The sequence below is a fragment of the Nyctereutes procyonoides genome, unplaced genomic scaffold, assembly GCF_905146905.1.
Source record: "Nyctereutes procyonoides isolate TBG_1078 unplaced genomic scaffold, NYPRO_anot_genome, whole genome shotgun sequence".
NCBI classification, from domain to species: Eukaryota; Metazoa; Chordata; class Mammalia; order Carnivora; family Canidae; genus Nyctereutes; species Nyctereutes procyonoides.
Window position 1 is genome coordinate 49,684,756 of NW_026575135.1, and position 23,830 is coordinate 49,708,585.

Below are 23,830 nucleotides of genomic sequence, written 5' to 3' on the forward strand. Positions count from 1 at the left end.
GCAGAACCACAAAGTTGAAGAAAGCTTGTTGAGGAAAAATACAGTAGGCACAACAGAAAAACATGGGGTCACTTTTCTGCTCCCCTGCCTTCTGGTGTACTTGTTCCCTCCCGAAGGGAAACTGATACACAATAGTCCCCTATGAGTAGAGTAAAAATGAGCCTATGATTCACTTTCTCTTGAGCCTCCAGGCCTCTAGTCTTATTTATCAAGCCGGGCAAAAAAATCATACACCAAATCCCAAAGACCAATTCAGAGATAAAAGAGATAGTCACACTTTTTGTCTTTGTCTCCATCTTCCAAAGTCACTTAATCATTTTCAAATAAAGGACCACCTTCTCATTTCCATGTGGGGGGAAAAAAAGAAAGCATCCGAAATTATCAATTCAATACACTTTCTCTGCTTACCACCCCCTGACACTGCCTGGCTCGGGAGAACTAGGCAACTCACAGATTTTCAGGGATGGGTGAGAGACAGGGTACAGAGAGTTCTAGCTCAAGCAGTGGCCCTGCCTCATCCTGCCAGAGGGCTGGCTGGAAACATGCAAACAGGAGCGGAGGCGGGCGTGAAGATTAAGACTGAGACAAGGGGGCTCATTTTACCCAGTTTCTCCCACAAGTTCCACCCGCCCCTCCTCCCTCCCAGCACCCACATGTGGCTTTATCCATCCCCGATCTACCGCAGACCTGTACGTTATAACAAATGTAATTTCACTGGAGTGGATAACCTCTCAGATTCATTCCACCCCTGAGATGCTGGGTTTCTCTGGTCATAACGCATTATCTGTGTTTACAGGAGAGCTGCATTACTTCCACCGTTTATCTGTGTTTTGGAACCCAAACTCCATATTATCCTTGCTTGGATTTTTTTTTCTTCTTTTAATAAAAATGGAGGTGCCAGTATTCACCTGGATAAACTCTAAAAGAAAACTTCTCCTCCCTCGGGCCCCGCCTTTTCTCCTCTGTGATTCCACATATCAGAGGTACACAAAGACCAGCAGGTGAAGCCTGTGGTCTCACGGAAGAAAGCACAAGAAGAAAGCACAATGATGCACAGTTTCTTGGAGGAGGGCTGCTCATGAGACACCTTGTCACATGCAAATCTCTTCCTCCAGTTAGTCATTTGATACACAGGATGTTAGTATGTTTTATGTTTATGTATTAATTAGCAATGAACTATTAATGTATTTCAATGTTGCCTTTTACAAAGGAGTGTCATTCAGTGAACACTTATTGAGTGCCTGTTGTGTGCTAAGCACAGTGCTAGGCCTTGGGGCTAGGGTATCACGAGGCCCATGTACAGAGCATGGCATGTAGCATATTGTGGCTCTCTTCTGGAGGCCAGTGTAGGAAAAAGAGGTTGGATGTACAGTTGTGATTGAGATGAGGGTGGTGGAGGTATAGGGTGCTATGAGAACACAGAGTCTAGGAAAGAAGCTTAGAATTGAATTAGGACCTAATTCTGCAAGCGATGCTCACGAGTGCATGTGTGTGAAGGGGTTAGGAAGACATGGCTCAACTGCTAGGTTGGGGGGGGGGTGGAAGAGGGGAGAGAGGGAAAGAGAGAGACAGAAATGAGACTCTGGCCAATACCCATCTTTCCAGTCATGTTTCTATGCAAACCAAGTATTTTTGTTTTCCCTTCATAAAATGGGAATCGTGTTCTATGAATTGTTTTCTGACTGGCCTTTTTCACTGACAAATAAAAATGCCTTGGAAACACTTCTGATCAATACATATATATTTCTGCATTCTTTCTAATGATCATAGTTTATGTATATCAACAGTTTATTTATTCCTTTAAAGATGGGCATTTTTCCCGATGTCTTCACAGGAATCTCGAAGAAAATGTGTCTTTCTTTGGAATACATCTGAGACACAGAATTTCTGGATTAACGAATGTGTACATTTAAGATGTTGATAATACTGCTAAGTTGCTCTCCCAAAAGCTTTGCAATGAATACTCCAAACAAGAGCTAGTGAGATTGTCTGTTTCCTTACAAAACAGAATATGATCAATATGTTTAATTATTTCCAATCTAATGGATAAGAAATGTTAGCTAATTGTTGATTTTTCATTTCCCTGATTACTAGTCAAATGGAACAACTTTTCATATATTTATACTCTGTTGGCATTTCTTCTTAACTGCTCATCTTTATTCTTTGTCCAATTTCAATATTTGGCTTTTATAGGTGGCTTTTATATATTCTGAATATTAATCCTACCTATAATTTCCCTCATTTTCTCCTGGTCTGTTGCTTACTGTTTCCAAATTTTACTATGAAAATGTTCAGCAAGTTCAAAGAATGCTGCTTATTTTTTAAACTTCCTTTATAATGCCTTTTGCATACAGCGTTTAAATTCATTTTATGTATATAATAGTTTTGTTTGTTTGTTTGTTTAACTTCTGGTCTTTGTATCCTATCTAGAATACCTAGCTTACTCTAAGGTTTATCAAAATTTTTTCAGTCATGGGGCACCTGGGTGGTTCAGTTGGTTAAGCATCTGATTTTTTATTTCAGCTCAGGTCATGACCTCAGGGTTGTGGGATTGAGCCCCACATCAGGCTTATGCTCAGCACAGAATCTGAGATTCTCTCTCTCTCTCTGCCCCTCCTCCTCCTGTTCACATGCTCTCTCTCCCTTTCTTTTAAATAAATAAATAAATAAATAAATAAATAAATAAATTCTTAGAGAGAGAGTTTCAGCCATTTTTATCTAATATCATCATTATCTTAAATATACAGTTCTCTAGCACCTATCAGAAATATTTGGAGGCTGGGGTTGGGGAGCTGGGGTGGGTCTAGCTATATTAAATCAATGGTGTTGGGACAACTAGCTTTCCATTTGAGGGGGAGCATAGCTCATCCTTTGACTACCTATATGAAATTCCATCTTTCCCATAGCTAAACTCTTTCATATAAATTTGTTTCCTCTGCTTTATCCCAAGAACCCATTCATTAATGCCTTCTGTTTTAATTACTCCACCTTTGTTGTATATTTTGATACATGAAGATCAAGTACATTTCTTACTCTTTTTTTCAATAATCCTTTTTTTAAAAAAAGATTTTATTTATTTATTCATGAGAGATGCAGAGAGAGAGGCAGAGACACAGGCAGAGGGAGAAGCAGGCTCCCTGCAGGGGAGCCTAATGTGGGACTCAATCCCAGAACCCCCGGGTCATGACCTGAGTCAAAGGCAGACACTCAACCACTGAGTTGTGTCCCTATCCTTTATTCTTTTAAAACAGTTTCTCTTCCATATAAATTTTATAATCAGTGTGATAGTTTCTATAAAATATCTATGGGAATTTTGGTTTGGAATTCACTGAAATTTTAGAGGAATCAGGGAGTGTTGACATCTTCACAACACTGGCTCTTGCCATCCAGGGACACTGTATATCGTAGTCTTAGCTTTTAATCCCCGAGAAAGAAACAGTGCTGGTTCTCTGTGTCTGCACCTCAGATGATTGCCTTGTTCCTGAGGGTTCAGCATCCTTCTGCTCTCTGAAGCAGAGGAAGACAAAGTTGTCCTTATGGTGTAGAAATCATCCCCTGATCTCTGCCCCTGGAAAGAGACAGAATGGATTTACCCCACGAGACCGAAGCTGAGGTATCATGACAGTTTGTGCAGACCTCTGGACACTGTCCAAAGCAACAGGGGCTGCTAGGGACACTGCACTTCAATCTCTCCCTACCCAAGAACTCATGAGGGTGACCACGGCTTCACAGGGTCACAAAGAAGAGTATTACCTTGTTGATACCTGAAATGCACTCTCTTCCCCATTTGCTAACTTACTCTTGTCCTAGTTCATCTGCCTGCACGCCTGCCTATCTATCTATCCATCCATCCATCCATCCATCCATCCATCCATCCATCCATGCATCCTTCCATCCAACCATCCATCTACCCAACCATGCATCCATTCAGGCATCCATGCATGCATGCATCCATCCAGAAGTGATATACAGAACTCATGAGAACATGCCCTTTTCCCATAATCTGTTCTCTGGCCCAATCTGAGGTGCTCATATAATTTTTCTCATCCTTCTACCATATTCTCAGATATTCAACTTTGGAATATATATATAACACCCCACCTCTGTCCATATCAATGTAATGCTCTAATAGAACCTGTGAGATATATATATATATATATATATATATATATATATATATAATTTTTAAATTTCTAAATTTCAGAAGAATATGGAGAATGTAATGAAGAAGCAGAGCTTTATAATTTTTCTACAACAAGACAGCGCTGCCTAGTTGAACAATTTCAACAATATTAGTCATCACTATTCAGCTATGGGTAAAATGAAGAAGATAAAATCACCATAGCCAGAGGGAAAGGAATCCTGGTCTCTTGGGCAATACTCCCACCCAGATTCCTCAGGTGGTTGGATTGATTCCTATAAAAATCTATGCAAAGACTACAGATAAAAGGCCGATTCATTTTAAACAGTTGAACAATTAGTGTGAGTGATCTCCTGACCATCCCAATTGTATTTTAAGGAGTGGATAATAGAATCACATAAACCAAGGTAGGGAATCAGACCTCACAGGAAAAGACACGGCTTTCCTGAAGCCCTCTAAAATTGAAGGGGAATCAGATTCTGCATAGACCTTAGACTAAAGCAACTTGTGGAACCACAGTTACCTATCATGTCCTCCCAAGGAGAAGCGAGATGAAATGCAATGTAATAGTGAGGAACAAGGGCCCTGAGATGCTCCGCTGAATTCAAACCCTGGCTCTACCCTTTACCAACCAAGTGACTTTGGGAAAGCTACTTAAACTCCCCTCATCTCAGTTTCCTCATCTGCAAAGTGGAATTCACAAATCTACCTATCCTGCGGAAGTTTTGTGAGGACAATAACACAGAGCATGTAGAATGCTTGGAAAAGTCCCTCAATCACAGCAGGAACTCAAGTTAGGTTAGCAATTACTACTCCATGGTTAATGTTAGCTATTCTTTTTCCATAATTATCACCTCTGGATGGGTTACAAGGCTTGAGTTGGGCTCCCAGAATGTGACGGTACCAATGTGGGCATCCCATGCCTGGCTTTTCTGTTATGGGTACGCTGTGATCCAGGCAGGTGTGAGGAGCCCATTCAGTGCTCCTGCATAGCAAACACTGCAAATGCAAACAACCCCCTCACAGACCACAGGGCCTGACTGGCTGAGGGCACACGGAGAACTGCTTAAGTCAGAAACAAATGGAGGTTCTCTGCAGATGGGCCCTGCAAACATCACATCCGCACTGGCAGGCTCTGGATGGCAGGGGCCCTGAGATGATGGGGAAAGAGCGCTGTACAATTTCCTAAGGCAGCAGGAGCTTTTAGTTCAGTTGAATTAGGAAATGACTCATTACAGTGTTGCCAGAATCTTCTACAGGCTGGCGGTCTCAGCCAGGGTACTGCTGCTCTCAAAATCCCCTTGTTACAGTTTCCATTCCAATAATGAATTGCTAATTTTTCTGCTCTCCCAGGCTGTAGTCCTGCATAATTCTCTCATTCTCTAATTGCTCTTCCCATTCTGACCTGTAGAATAATGGGAAGGTTGTGCTACCGGAATTTGAAAAGTGAGGCAAGATTCTTCCATTTGTAGAAACCACTCCAGTTCAGCCAGATGGCTGGTGGAGGCTGTTTCAAAGTACAGTCAGGTAAGTAACAGTATTCCGTGGGCTCCAACAAGGCATGTCTGGGCCACAAAGCTGGTGAGATACTGTCTGCCTCAGGGGAACCTGGCCGGTGGCAAGAGAAGCATGGCGAGACCACCTATGGCCATTCGAATCCCAGTGGGTGTACCTTATGTCACCCCCAGGTGTGCTTGTGCTGAGGGTCCCACACAGAGGTCCTCCCCACCTTCTCATGCCCTCACTCACCCTTTGCTCTTCTCCCCAAATGGGTCTCAAAGAGTGATAAGCCTTGTTGTCTCTTTTTTCCCCATTGCTTTGGCCCAGGGCATGATCCTGGAGTCCCGGAATCGGGTCACACATCGGGCTCCCTGCATGGAGCCTGCTTCTCCCTCTTCCTGTGTCTCTGCCTCTCTCTCTCTGTCTCTCATGAATAAATAAATGAAATCTTAAAAAAAAAAGAATTTAATGTGTAAAATATCATTTTTTTCTTTTTCTTTTTTTTTTAAAGATTTTATTTATTTATTCATGATAGTCACAGAGAGAGACAGAGAGGCAGAGACACAGGCAGAGGGAGAAGCAGGCTCCATGCAGGGAGCCCGACGTGGGACTCGACCCCGGGTCTCCAGGATCGCGCCCCAGGCCAAAGGCAGGCGCCAAACCGCTGCGCCACCCAGGGATCCCCTTTTTTTTTTTTTTTTTAAGTAGGCTCCATGCCTAACATGGAGCCCAATATGGGGCTGAAACTCATGACCCTGAGATCAAGACCTGACCTGAGATCAAGAGTCAGACAAAAAAACCACTGAGCCACCCAGGTGCCCCTCAAAGTCATCTTTTATTGATGGGAAAACTATCAAACTCTTATCATCAATATAAAAATATTTTTAAATAAAATGAAATTTTACCCACACAATAAATTGGAAAATTATGAAGCAAGTCAGGGAGAACATTTTAATCCTTGTTCAAATAGTACTATCCAATCCATAGTCAAATACAGAGAAAGAAAATGAGGCAGCGCTGGCATGAATTACACAAAATAAATATCTTCAAGAAAAAAACAGAACCCAAAGTCATTAGCAAGTAACACTTTGCTGCTTCAAATTGGAAATACCTGAGTTTACTGTTTGGGAGTAGAAATAATCCAGAATTTAATGTGGGGGAATCCCTGGGTGGCTCAGCAGTTTGGCACCTGCCTTTGGCCCAGGGCGTGATCCTGGAGTCCCAGGATGGAGACTCTCTCTCATGAATAAATAAATAAAATCTTTAAAAAAAAGAATTTAATGTGTAAAATATCATTAAAATCATTTGTTCATCATTGCATACTTCAGCAGATTTCATGAAAAGAAAATTTATTTTTTCAGTGTATTTCTGGTACTATTTGCCAACATCTTATTGCAAGGGATAAATACACAAACAGATGGAGAGTAGTTTGTTCAGCCATAAAATACACGAATAAGTGAAACCTTCAAGGAATTCCCAATCTCTATTTAAATTAAGAGATTTTCTTAATCTCCAACTATATATACCTTAAATTCAGGTTAGCATTTTACACAAAATCGATCAATTCTATCCCCAAAGCCATTTGTTGCTTCTTTTGCTAACAAAGAAGAAGAAAAGACAAACACTGAGGGAAAGAATGTGAAAATAGACTAATTGAACAATCAGCCTCTGCAGTTGGCCTCTTTAGGGTCTGGAGCCAGTTCACAGCTGGACACACCATTCAAACACCTTGGAATATCCCCACCTTTTCACCGTGGCACAGAGTCAAAACTGTAGGGAAATAATGTCTATCTTCTTAGCATTTTACTCACAAGGGATACCTTCAGCTTATTGAACAACTGAATATATTTCTCCATGACTATAAAAAATTGGACTTTTTTATCTTATTTGCCCAAAATTTTAAATTTCCTTCTCCTTTATCTTTGTTTAGAACCACTTCACTTCTCTGATAACAGACTTCTGGTTGGGTTTTGTTTTTCATAGAAATATCCATCTTCTGCAATTCATCCCATGGCCAGTCACTTTCTTTCTCTATGACTGGTGATGAACTAGCCAATAATATCTAAACAGTTATCAGTGCCCCTCCCCTGATTTCCTTCCTAATATCCCAGTTTATCTTTACCTTGGTTTTTTCTATTGTTTTCTGATGATAAAGAATTTTTAAAAATCATGGGATGCTAAACTGAATTGTCCAACACTGCAACATAGTTGACAATATTTCAACATATTGCTCACCAGTATAAGGCATAAAGACATTTACTAAGACATTTTCTTCCCCCCCCCCCCCCATGAAAGTATACTTGGAAGGTAAGAAGATAGGTATCTTATTTAGCAGCTTATTGGCTTGGATTACTCATATTTATTTATATTCTATTTATTTTACTAAAAAACAATAATAACAACAACACGGTTTACCAATTTCTTGCACCTTCTACCCATTTCTTGCAACTCCTACCTCTGGCAACCACCAACAGGTTTTCTGTATCTATGAGTTCAGATATGTGTTTTTAAATTCCACATATAAGAGGGATCATATTGTTATCTTATTTGAGGACTTACTCTAAACACCACATGGAGCTCAATCTCACGACTCTGAGATCACGACCTGAACTGAAACCAAGAGTTGGACACCCAACCAGCTGAGCCAACCAGGAACCCCAAGAATCCTGCAATGTACTATTACCATCCCCATGTTATATGAGGAAACTGAGCCTTAACAAAATTAACTTGCCCATGATCTCACAGCCAGCAAATGGTGCCAACTTCCCTCAGACGAAGCTGTCTAATGCCAGAACCAAAGCTCTGAGCTATTCTTTGCAGTCAAACTCCTATGCTTTGAACCACTGTCCACACTGCAGCTGCATTCTCTTCACACCTGTGCAGACATGTGGCACAGGATGTCTCAGACTGAACAAGTGATCACTTATGTATGTAACTGAAACCACAGTGATGTGTTTAACCAGCACTTTCATGGGGAAATGGCCCCTTCCACCTGCCTCCTGCTGATGCCTCAGGGGCCTCCTCATAGAGGCTGGTATCTGAGCACACAGAGCCTCCCATGCCTCTAACCCCTCCTTCCATCACCCTTTAGCTTCAGACAACCTTCTTCCCTCATCCTGTTGACTTCTCCATGACAGGGGACCTGCCCTTCCTTTAACCACCCACACTAGTGCCAGATGAGCCAGACTACATCTTTGAGACTTTATCAAAGTATCAAGAATGATGAGAGAAAAGTGTAATATAGAGGAACAATATCCAATCACTGCCCAGGCAAGTCCAATCTTGGGGTCTCTCATTCTGCTACCTCTTTTTTTTTTAAATAACCTCACCATGAGATTATTTTTTTTTAATTTTTATTTACTTATGATAGTCACACAGAGAGAGAGAGAGAGGGAGAGACACAGGCAGAGGGAGAAGCAGGCTCCATACACCGGGAGCCCGACGTGGGATTCGATCCCGGGTCTCCAGGATCGCGCCCTGGGCCAAAGGCAGGCGCCAAACCGCTGCGCCATCCAGGGATCCCTCATTCTGCTACCTCTTTTACTCATAACTGAGCAGCTTCCTTTTGGCTAGGTGAACTCCCCACCCTACCATCCACCCCTTCCACGACTCAGAATCAGGGTCAGATGGATGCTGGGTGGGAGGAAAGCTTTACCTTCCCCCAATCTACAGCCTGTCTTCCAGATCATGTCTTGCCTTGGATGATGGGTGGTGCTGTTTTTAATCCCTTCAGGGGGAACTCCATCATTAGTTTGACCCTAAGAGCTGAAGTGGAAAACCATACAAGAGACCAGCATCGATACATTCCAGAGCTTGGGTTATTCAGTCTCAAGAAGAATCTGTGAGATCTGTCTCTCAGATGAGATACAGACGGTCTAGCCTGGGCAGGGCCATACACCCAGGTCAGTGCCTTTCCAGCCCCTCAGCTTGAGTCTCCTCATGGTCTTCAAAAGTCTCTCAGAGCAGCTATGAGTCCCTTGAGGGCAGATAGTTCCTGTCTCCAATGCATCTGGCTCAGCTTCTAACACACAGTTCTCTTCAGATGCTGGTTGTGGGAGCTGTACACCCCTCCTCTCCCTCCTGCCTCTGAGGCACTCTCATCCCTGAGCCCAAGACAAACATTAGCTTTCTGCCACAGAACATCTGTGGATTCAGCAGCCTGGAGCTAGAGAATCAATCCAAACATTTTAAGAGCTGAAGAGAAAAAGTCTTTTCTTCATGTTGCCCTGGGGTAGGTGCCAGCCATACCCTGGGATTCTGGACATGAGGTGCAGGACAAGATGTGGAAAAAACAGGGTTGGGAAAACTCAGTTTGAATGTTCTTTCACTGGACTGTGTTGACAAGACAAATACTGGCTCTCAGACAGTATTATCCAGAGATGTGACAGAAGCAGATTTAGAAGCAGACAGGTCCTGGCTGAAGCTCTGAGTTCTCTAACGGTTAGTTCCTTTGAGAATGCTCAGGAACTTGCTGTGCAAAGGGAAGAGACCAGAGTGGTCAACATCCCTGCACTGCATGTAAATTCTTTAGTCAGTTTGGCATCTATAGACACGAGCCAGCAAATAAATCACAAGGGAGCATGGGAAAGGAGTTTGCCCTTGCCAAGAAAATGGTTTGGAATATTAACAATGGAGATGTGGCCACTTTGAGAATCTTCTAGATATAATTATTTTTATGAGCTTCCATTGACTGAAGGTTATAATGGGTTAAACTGTGACCTTCCTTCCCAGATTCACGTTGAAAGCCTAACCCCTAGTACCTGAGAATGTGACCTCTTCTGGAGATACAGTCTTGAGAGAGGTAAATGAGGTCAGTAGGGTAAGCTCTAATCCAGCATGACTGAAATTCTCATAAAGGGGAGAATTTGGACACAAAGACACACATACAGGGAAGACAATGTGAAGAGACACAGGGAGGAAGTGACCATCTACAAGCCAAGGAGAGAGGCCTTGGAAAAGTTCTTCCTCTACAATCCTCAGAAAGAACCAATGCTGCTGACACACTGACTTTGGACTTATAGCTCCAGATCTGTGAGACAATGTATTTCTCCTCTTTGAGCCACCCAGTCTATAGTACTCTGTCATGGCAGCCCTAGCAAACTAATACAAAGGGGATCTAGGTATTAACAGTTTTGTATCATTTACCTGCTGCCAACCCTGGTGGTAGATGGATGTCCACCAAAGGGCTGATTTTCTTATCACATCACCAGTAACAGACCTCTCCGGCTCCTAGAGCCTGAGGATTGTTTACATCTAGGATATAACTGGAAAAGGCCGGTAAACCATATACATGCATGCTTCATAATTAATCACACCCAGAGATAGGCTGTCTTTTCCAGACCTGTCTTTTGCTCCCTTCTAATGGAAAATTCAACACTACCAGACCTGTTTGGATCAGCCACTCAATTTTGGTGATGCCTTTGCTGATAAACATCATCCTTCACTAGGCTTCTACAGTCTGAGACAGCCAGATAGTTGAGGCAATGCGCTGTGTGTAGCCCCTGGGGTGAGTGCGGGCATGCTGCTGGTCCAAGGCGACACACTACACTGGCCTCTGACCCTCCGGGAATGGCAAGTCTAGGAAAATGCCCATCACTGCACTTATTTTTGTGAATGGAACAAAAGTAGAATTAGGAAAAGGAGTGACTGAGCATGTTTTCTGACAAAAGGGAAGGATTCCTTGGAGAGAATGAAGCTGCAAAATCAAGAGGGAGTACTGATACAATTAAGGGCACACAAGGAAAGATTGGCCTCTCAAGGATACAAGCTGTTTAGTAAGATTTCCTTTGTGATAGGCCTCATCCTATGGGCCTTATACCCACAAGAGCCTCATAAAAGCCATGTAAAATGTGTATTATTTTGCAGATGTGAAAACTGAATGCATATCGATTAAATGGTTTGCTTAAGATCATACAGCAGGTAAGTGAGATTAGACCACAAATGTCTGTTAGTTATACTATGCTACTTCCCTTGGACTAAAACAGTCACTCAGTTCCCTTTCCCTGAGTCAGTAAGAAAGAAAGTAGGACAAGATGGAGAGTATCTTGGACAATCTTATCTTTGCTCCTGCAGACCCATCACCATCTCCCTTCATTACCCTGCCTTTAGGCCAGGAGTTTGGCCTCAGTGTATTGCTTCAATGGGCATCTTTGCCTGCCGGCTTCTGGTTGAGTTAAGCTAGTGGCAGTCAACTACAGGAGGTCAGAAGACAGGAGGAGAGTGATGATGGGGTGTATTTCCTTGATGGCCTGTGGGTTGGCTATGTCCCTGGACCACAGGCCAGAGTTCTTATCAGATGGCCTCCTCCATAGAGTTCCCATTCCAGGTTCCAGTTAACATTCACTTCTGTACCTAGTCTTAGACTGCACCATCTGTTGATTCTTCTTTAAACCCTGACAAAAAAAAAAAAAAAAAAAAAAAAACCACAAACCCTGACCAACACTTTGTGAAAGTCCCTTTATCACATTTTCCTTAAATTATGCAAGCAACGTATGCCATTTCCCCCTGCTGGGCCCCGACAGGTACAGCAAACACAGCCAGCGTTAGAGAAGAGGACAGGTTATCAGTGAGATAGGCATGTGATCATCCCTGGAAAAGGGGGCTGAAGTGGGCAATACCGGTCCCCTGGCCGGTAGAGAGCATGGGGAGAGGTCCTGTGCAGAGGGATCATTGAGACCAGAATGGGGGTCACACTGAATGGTGCTGCAGACCCTTTTTGGGTGATGTGACAAGGATTTGAAGCAGCACTAATCTTTTAGACTTTGATTCTGGGCAGGCTAAGTCTGAGAAAAGAAATAGAACACTATGGACCAAGACTCTAGTGAGCATAAAAGGGAAAAGATGAGCTCCTGGAGGCTGAGACCCTGCTAGTCCAACAGAGGAGACGTGTGAAAGGAAACACAGCAGCCCAGCAAGTGCAGCTTCAGAAGAAAGTTATGCCCACCACCTAGCAGGGGCCTGAATGGCATGTAGCCCAGGAAGGCCTCAAGGCCTGGGTGCCCTCTGTCCCACATGTGGGTCTCCCATCTGCATGGATGGCCTGGGAAGAGACTCTGGACTCTGTGCCTCAGTCATTCAGGCCCTGTGGTTCTGGGGTGTGGTCCGAGAGGAGGCACATGGTTGTCAAGTTTTATTAGTGTCTCCACTTGGCATTGATGGTGACTTTGAGGTACCACTATGTACTATTTTTTGCTAAGGACTTGGGAACTCCTTAATCCTGCCCTGACAATCAACATCCCTCTGTTTATAGCCCCAGAACGATAGACAAATACAGGGAAATGCCTGACAAAAACAAATAATAATAATATAGCAAATATAACAAAACAATGTCTTGTCCACTGTGATTTTGCCTCCAAGTCCAAAATAGAGAACTGCAGAAAGTTGGTAGCCTTCTTCCTCAGCTAGTTAGGCCTAAAGGGTAGTAGGCCAAAAGTTGGTCCAATATAAACCCACCACTGAGAGGAATGTAATCAGAGAGAAGCGGCAACAGAAGAAAGGGTTTGGGGTCCCAGTACTTAGTGCTGAGTCACCCTGGACCTCAGCTGAGGGAGACGTCCCAGGCCAGCTGCCTAGCAGGAAAAAGAGGAACAACAAGAAAGAAACAGATACCATCTGGGTCAGCTGAAGGAAGCTGACGTGTGGCTGCTTGCCCCTCTGCCACAGGAAGGGAAGCAGCTACAAAGAGAATGGCGCCCATGTACCAATCATTTGATTTGTAGAATCTACCTCAGTATTCTTCCTTCGTGGGAGGACCTGAGAGGGGACTGAGGAGGATAGGACAAGCGGGGCTTGGGAAGAAACCCCACCAAATCCCGTGCCCTTCCTCTGCCCTGTGCCCACCTGACCCCCTGCAGATAATGACTAGACTGAACAAAGCACCAAAACACAACTGTCCACAGGCATCTGAGACTTGAGAGTTTATAAAAATCTGGAAGGGACAGGACACTCAAAACAAAGTGATGACATGGTGTGATGGTGAGACGGGGTTTGGGGCCCAAGGGCAGGCTGAAGCTGCAGTCTGTGGGGTGGCTAAAACTTCCATAGAAACCCAATAATCTTCCTGGTGTTAAAAACCAGAGGACTGAGTTTGAGGCAATCATAGCTGCTGGAAGGTGAAGGGGAACCCAGAAAGGACGGAGCCAGAGTGGGAAGAGCCCCAAATTCTGTGTGTAAACTACGCCCCAGTCTCTGGCTCAGCCCTGAGCCCTGCACACACACAACAGATTCCAAATAAGCTTTTGCCCAAGAGCCAGGGCTTGCTTGCTGGTTGAGCCCAACCAGGTGTGCTGCGTCCTGGCAAATAAAAACAACAGAATTCTGCCTAGGACATAACACAGTCCTCAGTCTCCCAAACGTGACATTCACCAGGCCCAAGAGACAATTCAAAACTACTCTGTACGTGAAAAACAAACAGTCCCTGACCTTGAGGCCCATACCTCCTTCCCCTAGTCAGATGGTGAGGTGTAGTTCCCAAAGTGAAGGTCCTTAGGACCCCTTCAGCACCCATGAGGCCACAACTACTTTTATAATGATGCAGGGATGTTATTTGCCTTTTTCCTTCTCATTCTCTTACACTTGTACAGTGGAGCTTTCCAGAAGCTACATGACATGTGATGTCAAGATCTATTGAATATAAAAGTAAACAGGCAAATCCAGCGATCTTCTATGAAAGCCAAACATTAAAGAGGTTTGCAAAACATGTGAAACAGTACCACTTTTCTTACTAATTTTTTTCTCATTTTGAAAATCTAGGTATTTTTCATGAAAACTACAAGCCTATTTTTGTTATTTTAAATAAACTGATAAAGCAACTTTTAAATCTCTTAGTTTTAATTTCTAGCGTGGTAAATATAGGTAGATATTACACACATTAATATAAAGCTCTTTGGGGGTCTAGGCAAGTTTTCAGAGGGTAAGAGGCTGAAATCAGAGTCTGAGAGCTTGGGGGGGGGGTGGGAAGGCGGGGATTCTCAGACTCCAGTCCACATCACAATCACCTGGGGAGCTTATTACAACACAGAGCCAGGTGCCTCCATTGGGTTTCCAACTCGGTAGGTCTGTGCTGAGGCCTAAAAAGGTGTATTTCTACCAAGCTCCCCAGCTGACACTGGTCCAGGGCCCACTCACTGTAGGGGATGCTGTGGGGGGCAGGCCAGGCCTCCTGCAGAACCAAGACCTTTATTTGACATCCCTGCTGCCTGTTGGAGGGCTCCCAGCTGAGTCTCTCCTCAAGCACAGCCTTGGGTGGAGGCAGCTGTATGTCCAATGTCATGCTTCTCTCCAGGGACAGCTCATGCTCAACAACTGGGCGGTGTGACATACAAAGGCCAGAAGTGCCCTCCCAGTGTTGAAGCTCCTGTGGCCTCAGCTGGGGCCCTCACTGCATCTCCATCAACCCTCACCTTCGTCCTCTGCCCAATCGTCCAACTTTCACTCCCTCCCAGGAATCCTCCCTGATAAACACACATCTCTAAGTCAGAGTCCTCCTGCCTCCTCCCCACGAGGGGTGCGAGGAGGCAACCCCAACCTACCACAAACACAGAAAGGATAGGATGAACCGCTCCGGAGACTCAGACCCGGCAGCCTCTGGTCCTTGATGCGCCAGACTTCCTTTGCTTTAGCATACACCTGAACAAGTTTGAGGCTCAAGCCTGTAGTCCTGGGTGTGTAGATTCTCCGTGGTGGGTGGAGTCCTGCCGCGGTGGTCTGGGGCAATGATCAGAGTTAATCATTGTAATTACATGTGCTGATTGTAATCATTTTAGGAATTTTCCAAGCTGGCTGTTAAACAAAGCCATGTTAAAAATTAAATCATATATATTTATGATTAAATAAATTATATTAAAAGCAAAGGTAATGTATATTCAAAATTTAGCACTTTCTAATTGCTGTATTTTATTTTCTAGGCTTTTAAGGTTGTTTACATCTGTTGTATTGGTACGGTGTACATTACGTAATATTTTCACCTTAGGACACAGTAGAAATAAATAACCTCAAGAACCTAGAAAATTGTAAAATGTAGCAACATAATTAGGAAAAACGCAAAACTAGGTTTGACAGGAGATCAAAGGGTTATAAAGCTCTGAGGCCAAACAGCCAAGAATGGGTTGGGCTGGTCTCTTCCATGTCAGCCCCGGAAGGTGTCCATTGCACCTCCACTCACCCGAGAGACCCACAGAAGCTCCTCCATCCCTCCTAGGTATACCTTCCCCACTAGTGTGGCTGAAGCTACGATTTCTTATTTATCCACCCGGTCCTATCCATTCACTTCTTATAACTCCAACTCTGTGCTGAGCATTAGAATAGGGAAACAGACATGTCCTTGCCTTTGGGAAGTTCAAGTCATGTACACAAGTCATAAAATGTAGTGACATATGCACATCTAAGTAAAAAGAGAGCCTCATAAATGTTTATTGAACAGAACTGAAAGCATCAAGTGACTCATGGTATATTAGGCAAAACTTCACAAAAGACAGGACATACGAGTGATGTTTCTTCAGAATAGCAGATCTGCCACATGGGCAGAGGTGCCAATTGGAAAGAACATTATGTACAAAGGTACAGAGATAATTCAGGATGCAGCCTTCGGCTGTTGGCCATGGGGACTCTGCAGAGCTACCCATGTTCCCTGCTGGACCCCAAGGACCGCATATTGTCCGATCAGCACTAAGTCTGCAGGCATCAGAGACCAGCTGGTGTATATAACGGCCACAGCCCTGGCTAAGGCCATGCTCACAAGCTAGTGTAATCCCCCAAACTAATTGGATATTATACCTACATTCCTGTGCTCCCACAGCTTTGTCCGATGATTCCAAGGTTTTATGATTAATCTCATATAAGTCCCCTTTCCCCTCCCCGGTGGAACTGACCCCCCTGAAAATCTTCCAAAGACAGGACTTATTTTATTCTTTGTCTGAGATGGTTAAGACAGAGCTTTTGGGCAGAAGGGGTGCAGAGGTCATCAGGTGACCTGTAACCTTTGCTGTCTAGCTCTTAGATCAAATCCATAGGTGGTCCACTGACTCTCGGTTTAGAATAATTGGTTTGGATAGATTAAGATTCTGACAAATTTCTGAGAAGCGCCAGCAGTCTGAGCTAAAAATGCTTCCATTTCCCATGCAGCAAAAGAGGAGATTATTGTGGCTGAAATCAGAATACAGAATACAGCCCAGGTCCGTCCAGACCTGTGTGCAACCATAGCTTCCAGCTTTCTCTCTGGGACCAAGAGGCTTTGACGAGCAGCCAGGAGCAATGAAGGGACAGCACACTGCAGCCAAATGAGACTCTGTTGTCCTAACTGTCATGTCAGCAGGGAAGACTGACAGGTTCCAAGTTGGCTTGCCAGCTAAGCTTTTCAGATACATCACATCATAATGAACTTGTTTGTTTGCATTTCTGCTTTCCTGGTAACACTGTCAGCTCCTTGGGGGCATGGATTGGGTCTGGTTTATCTCTGGGTCCCCAGTGAGAGTTGGATGGATGGAAGGATGGATGGAGAGATGTTCAATCTTGTTCCACAGAAACTTACAGTGAAAAAATGTAAGTAACTTAGAAAATGTTTATTAAACACTTAAATGTACTCAAGGCACTTTTCTATGTTCTTCCTGGATTACCTTATCTCATCTTCATAAGACTTCTATGTGATACAAATTTTTTACAAAGATACCTTAGAAATCTTCCTTAGAAAAGATTAGCCACTTTCTAGAGATCAAATAGCTCATCAGAGGAAGAGCTGAAATTCAGATACATCCTGTCTGATTCCAGAGTCTTGATTCTCAAACACAAGGGAGAGAGGGCAAGAACCTTACTCTGTGCTGGGGCAGTGACAGATGCTTCCAGGGGAGGTCAGACTGCAATTGAAGTGTAAAGGATGGTTACAATATGAAGAACTGGAGATGTAAGAATGTTCCAGAAAGAAGGGCAGGGTTAGCAAAACATTGTCGAGACTGTAATAGTCATGCCAGTCAGGGAGAAGATGGGTAGGGTGCCAGACAGGACCCAAACCCAACCTTCCTCCTTTGCCTTTCCTCTAAGATTTGTCCCATAGGCTCAACAGAGATGTCAGTCCTGGGCCTTATCTGACTTAGCCCAAGAGACTGAGTAGTGCATTCCTGCCTGCCCACATGGATGCCAAGCGATATGGGAGTTATTTCCACATGATGTAGCTGCCTGCTGCCCTCTCCCTGCAGTTTAGCCAGCCTTCCTTGAGGTCCCCATGGAGGCTACCATTGGCACTCTGAGAGCCAAAGACACAAGGGTGAATCAGAGGTATATTTGCCAATAAGCACAAAGCTGTGTAGAACCCTTGCCAAGAGGAACCACAGTATTCAGTGTTCAATTAGAAAGGGCCCTAGAAGAGGGCACCTGGAGCATGTCACAGCACAAAAGAAAGACGTTCCATTAAGTTTGACCATGGAACACAGAGTGCTCCCCATTTCAGATCATGAGGTCAGGGTGTCAAGTAGATCATCAGGGTGGATGTTGAAGACCCTGTGAAGGAGTGAAGAGAATCAATACCTATAATCCGGGTCTACATGCCAGGCATTGTGTCAGGCACTCCATATGTGTCATCTAATTAAATTCTTAGAACATTTCTATTAGGATATAGATTCAGAAAGGTTAATTGATTTACCTAAAATTATCTAGCTTTTAAGTTGTTGAATCATATTTGAAAGCCAAATCTGTCAGGCTCCAAGTGTTTTGCTTGACAAGTCCCCTCCTACAAAAATATTCCACAGACTCTCTTCCTGGGAATAAAGTATGATCCCATAGGACTCATAGTTGGAACACCTGGTTTCCACTTGAGTACATCATGTCCTTTGCTTTTTTCCTTTGAAACACCAAGTTCTCCCATATTCCTCTAACAAGGATGAATTCTATGCAACAATGAAGAGGTCGTCCCGCAGCAATGAGTTGTGAGAATAACCATTTTCTCCTACATGTCTGTAATTTACAAAACATAGATATCATCAATTTCTAATACAGTGGGTAGTTGCACTTAATTATTTTTTACATCACTTCCCACTAATGTGTTTAGGGGAAGTGATTATTGGAGATGTAATTGAAGCACTAGAAACTCTATTGGGGAGACAGATGATTCCTGTCAACCCAAGAGGTCCATCCATCAAGAGGAAAAGGGAGCCATCCACAAGTGGGCCAGCGGATGTGTGAGACCCCATGTTTGTGCATGTGCGTGAGGGGGCTCCCATGTAGTTGTAGAGCCTGCTGGTTATGACTCTCCGTGTGGGTATAGGACCTCTCTGAAGAGTTTCAGGACTCGTTAAAAGTAGAATGTGAAGTGACAAGCTCCACAGATCTCTGGGTAAATAAGTTTCCCTTTAGTGACCTTCTATATTCCAAGAGGTTATGATCATTCAAAACTCATCTGGAAGAATATGGAGAGTTGGTAGAAACTTGGCAATTGTCTTTCCCCAATGTTAATTCCTGCCCCGCGGGGCAGAAATGGAAATTAGAGGAGGAGGAGTAAATGCCTTTCTGTCCTTCCCATTCACTCCTGTCCTCTCCTGCCTCTCCTCGCCTACAGTAGTGCACACCAGCTCCCAAGGTTCCTTGCATCTTTCTCCATTTTAGTCTTAACTGCACTCTTCTGCCAAATGATCAGAGAAATCCTTTCAGAGAAATTCCATCTCTTTTAGGAAACTTACACTGGCCTGAGTCCAAATTCTAGTGTCAGGTATCCTCTTCATAATAATATCAACCAGAAGAAGAAAGGAATGAAAGTAAGCATACATGAACCCCATCATCTTAAGTGTGAATTGTAGAATTATACATCATGATAGCTCAGAACTTCAACCTTCTCAGAATAGTAAGTAGGGCGCATTGTTAGATGACTGAAGTTCATGCAATGCCTCTTTAACCAAAATGCAATTAACAACAACAACAACAACAATATACTGAGGGTCTATTACATGCCAAGCATAAACTTGGATTTGGAGATAAAATGAAGGATGAGATACAGTCTCTTGCCCTTAGAAGCTCTCTGTACAGAGGTACTGATGGACAAACAAAATGAGAAATAACATGACGCGAACTTATGATCACCTATGGGAGTACAACAGAGGAGTGACTCCCTGAAGATGTAGAGAAGACAGCAGGGAGAGGTAACTTGTCACCTGTGTTCTGAAGAATGAGCAGAAATTTGGAGGGTAGGTTGAATAAAATGGCGAAGAACTTGGCAGGCAGTGGGGAGAGTAGGTGCAAAGCCTATAGCTTTGCCACAGAGCAAAGCATGTTTGGGGGACGCAGGTTAACTGTGGCCAGAGCACGGAGCCAGAGCAGGAGTGGGTGTAGGAAGAGTGGCTAAAACAAGACCAGGAAAGCAGGGGGAGGCCTGGTTTTGAAGCTAGTGTACAATGTGAGAAGGCTTTCATCTTACATATGGTGGGAAACTATTAGGGGCTTTCAGGAGGGTGGTGATGAGACCTAAGTCTTATAGAAAGTTCATTCAGGCTAAGGAGTAGGGGTAGGGAAGTGGGGGTGGGCAGAGGGGCGTGGAGATGCTGCAACGGGGGTGGGGGGTTAGTGGGGGTGGGGAAAACCCATCAGGAACTGTGGTGGAGGCCCAGGCAAGAAAGGAACTCAGGTCCCAGCAGGGGAGGGATGCCTGTGCCTCCTCAGGAAGCACAAACCTTCCGCATTCAGCCAGCATTTACAGCACGTCCAAGGAACAACATGTGGAAATGTCGAGAGATTATTTCTGACCTTTCCTGACGCACTCAACTCTATTAAACATTGAAAGGAAATTTTGCATTTGGCCTCACTTCCCCATTTGCATTTCACTGCTGTCTGTAATAGTAAGAACTATACTGAGAAATCCGTGCGATGCTTTCCACTTAAAACAGTTGAACGTGATATTGGGGGCTCCACTTTCATTTTGAAACAACGTGATTCGTTTGTGTGCATAAATCACCTGGACAGAGAACCCCAATGAGTCTCATTGGGAAAAAAGCTCTGTGAGCCAAACAGCAGTTTAATATTCCTTTAGTGAAAGGCCTCCCACATGCCCAGGAAAACCATTTCAGGGAGGGCAGCCTTCTGGGAGAGCCTGGCCTTTTCTGCAGCGGACTGTGGTCCAGCCGCGCCCTCTCCTGGCGTCTTGGGGCTACAGCTTGACATTCCCTTTTCCCGACACTGAAGCCGTCTTTCCTATAGAGAGAAGCCATAGCTAATATTAATTTTACTCAGAAACCTAAATTAAAAAATTATTTGGGGCCATGAGTTGTGGCTGAAATGGGGATCGAGGCGAAAGCTCTTTTTCTGCGGGCAGTGTAAGAGAGACAGGCGACATGTCAAACAAGACAAAGCAAACAAAACGCTGACATCTGTGGTCCAAAGCTGAGTTCAAGTGTCAGCATTGCCTCCTACCTACCATGCAACTCTGGACAGCTCCTTTCCCCTTTGTCCATCTCACAGGGCCCTTGTGAGCTCTCAACGCATCTAAAAGCATCTGCAGATGGTAACTGTGTCTGATATATGTCATATAAACATCTGAAACTTCCATAAACGGACGTCATGGATATAATTTGGGAAAAAAAGAAACTGCTAGGAAACATCAAGGACCTTAAACAAAATTTACAAATCTTTTGACCCAACAGTTACACTTTTAGAATTTATCCCAAGGAAAAATAAGTGTAGAAAAAATTCAATGTACAGAGATGTTCATGGTATGGTATTATGTATAATCCAAGTTAGAAACCCAAATGTCCAGAAAACTAAGGGTTTGATAAGCTCATTATATCCATACCATGTGTTCATGCTACCATCGAAAATCAAGGTTTACAATATTCATTAGATTAACACACTTATGATGTTAAAAAGAACAGGCTATATATCGTGTTAAATATAATATCAGAGATGTACACAAAAGAAATAGAAAAAACCCTTTGAAATGAAAAACATTTGATGATATCAAGTACTAGTATGAAGAAGTGGAAAATGTGTCCTTTCATACACTGCTGTTAGAAATGAAAATTTGTAAAATCAATCTGGGCAGCCTTTTAGATCTATCTGTTCAGCAAAAAGTGTCCATACGAATGATTACTCCAGAAAAAAAAAACCTGCCTATGAGCACAAGAAATGCACATAAGGATATTTGTCAACACGTTTTTATAACAGTGGAAAACTGAACAGTTTGCATGTCCATCCACGGGGATATGATCAAATGAATTATGATGTGTGCCTATCTGGATAGACCAGGTAGGAGCAGACAGCATTCAAATCTTGATGCCTTAAGAAAACAAAAAAAAAGGCTTCTTTCTCATTCACACTGGATGCCTATCGCACTTTTGCTGTGGATTCAGCTCTGGGGCATCCTGAGATCCAGGCAGAGCCATGTGGTCGCTGCTAGCCACATGTGGTTACTAAGCGCTGGCAACTGGCAACGGGGCTGATTGAAGCAGGTATGCACTGTAAGTGTAAACTGGGTTTCAAAGGCTTAGTATTAAAAATGTTAAACATCTTAATTATAATCCTGATTTCATGTTGAAGTGAGAATAGTTTGGATATACTGGGTAAATAAAATTCATTATCAAGTTACTTTTACCTGTTTTTTAAATGTAGAAATGTGACTTCTAGAACATTTAAAATTGCAGACCAGCTTTCCTTATATTTTTATTGGACAGAGCTGGTCCAAAGCATCCCTCGTACCCCCTGGCAGAGGAAGAGAGATGGTGCAGCTCTCCTTGACTCTTAAAGCTTTTGCATGGAAGTAATGCATATGAATTTGGCTTCAACATCCTTGCGCAACAGAAATTACATTGGCACACCTGAGTTTTAATAGTGGGGAACTACAATGCTGTCATGTCCCAGGAAAGAGCACAGCTGAGATATTGGGAAATGGCCTTCCCCGGGACCATGCCCCGTGGAACACCCTGCAGGGGTTAAAAATACTGTGCTGGGTTACACCAGCTGACATGCAGAGTCTAAGACATATTGCCGAGTACAAAAGCAGGTTATTGAACAATGCACACTATATCATACCATTTATAAAACACTCACACCCACATGGGCAGAAGGAAATTGCACATTTTATGAGGATATATATTATACAGGTAACTACATGGAAAAATGTCTGGAAGGATCTGTACCAAACTTCAACAAATGGTCACCTCTTCAGAGGCAGGGGTAGCTTTATCTGTCATGTTGGAATATTAGACCTCAGGACTGTGCTGCTATTTGGGATGGATGTCTTCTGGTTGTCCCTCCAGGCTGTACCTCTACCCTTGTCCACCTGTCCCATGCTTAGGGTGGCCAACTGCACTGATGGGCAACCATACTCCCCGGTTTCTTGGGGCCATTGGCAGGGAGGGCGAAGATCAAGGGGAGGGTGTGTGTTCCCTTCCTATGGTGCCCCTCACACCCTCTTACTGTCCAGGGGGCCTCCCCACATCGCTCCCCAGCTCACTGTGTTGTGTCTGACCATAGTTTTGCTCCCTCCTCCCCATTAGACTGTGGGATGGGAATGGGAGCCCCTGGTCTTGCACCCACAGAGCTTCTGGCTTCCTACAACCCATCGGCTCCCTTACAAACACTAATTTCACTAAATTCTCTTCAATTTACTCAGTGTAAGTGTATCATATGCTTTTTAAAATTTTTACTCTTCTTTCTTTTTTTGCGGGGACTGTAACACAATATGTCACTTATAACATTAAAAATAAGTAAAACTCACAGGAGAGAAAAACCTGGACAGAATTGTGACAAAAACATCGGATTTGCTTGCTGCACCTTCTCTGGCAGTAGGATTATTTGTGAGCTTTTTTTTTTTTTTCCTGTGCTGTTGCCCTTCTTGGTAGCTACATTCTCTGTAACAAACGTCGCCTTCATAATTCATTTTATAAGGAAAAGTACAAGATGAACAAAACCAGTAAACAGAAAAGATGACTCTAAAATTGAATTTTATCCAGAACTTGCTGACCTTTGTTTATGAAGCTGTGATGAAGAGGGAGCAGGTCCTGTCTTACCTGGCAGAGAACACCTTGCCTCCTTCATGACACCCAGAAGAAAGAGCACCACTGCATTTACTGAATGCTCATGACAGGTTACACGCCGTCTCCTTCCCCCGCTGTGTGTGGCCTTCCCGTGACCCACAGCTAATAGCTCTGCGGTTTTCTCCCGCATGGAGGTGGGCTGACTCTCACGCCCACTCCCCTGCAGAGGCCTGCTGGAGCACCC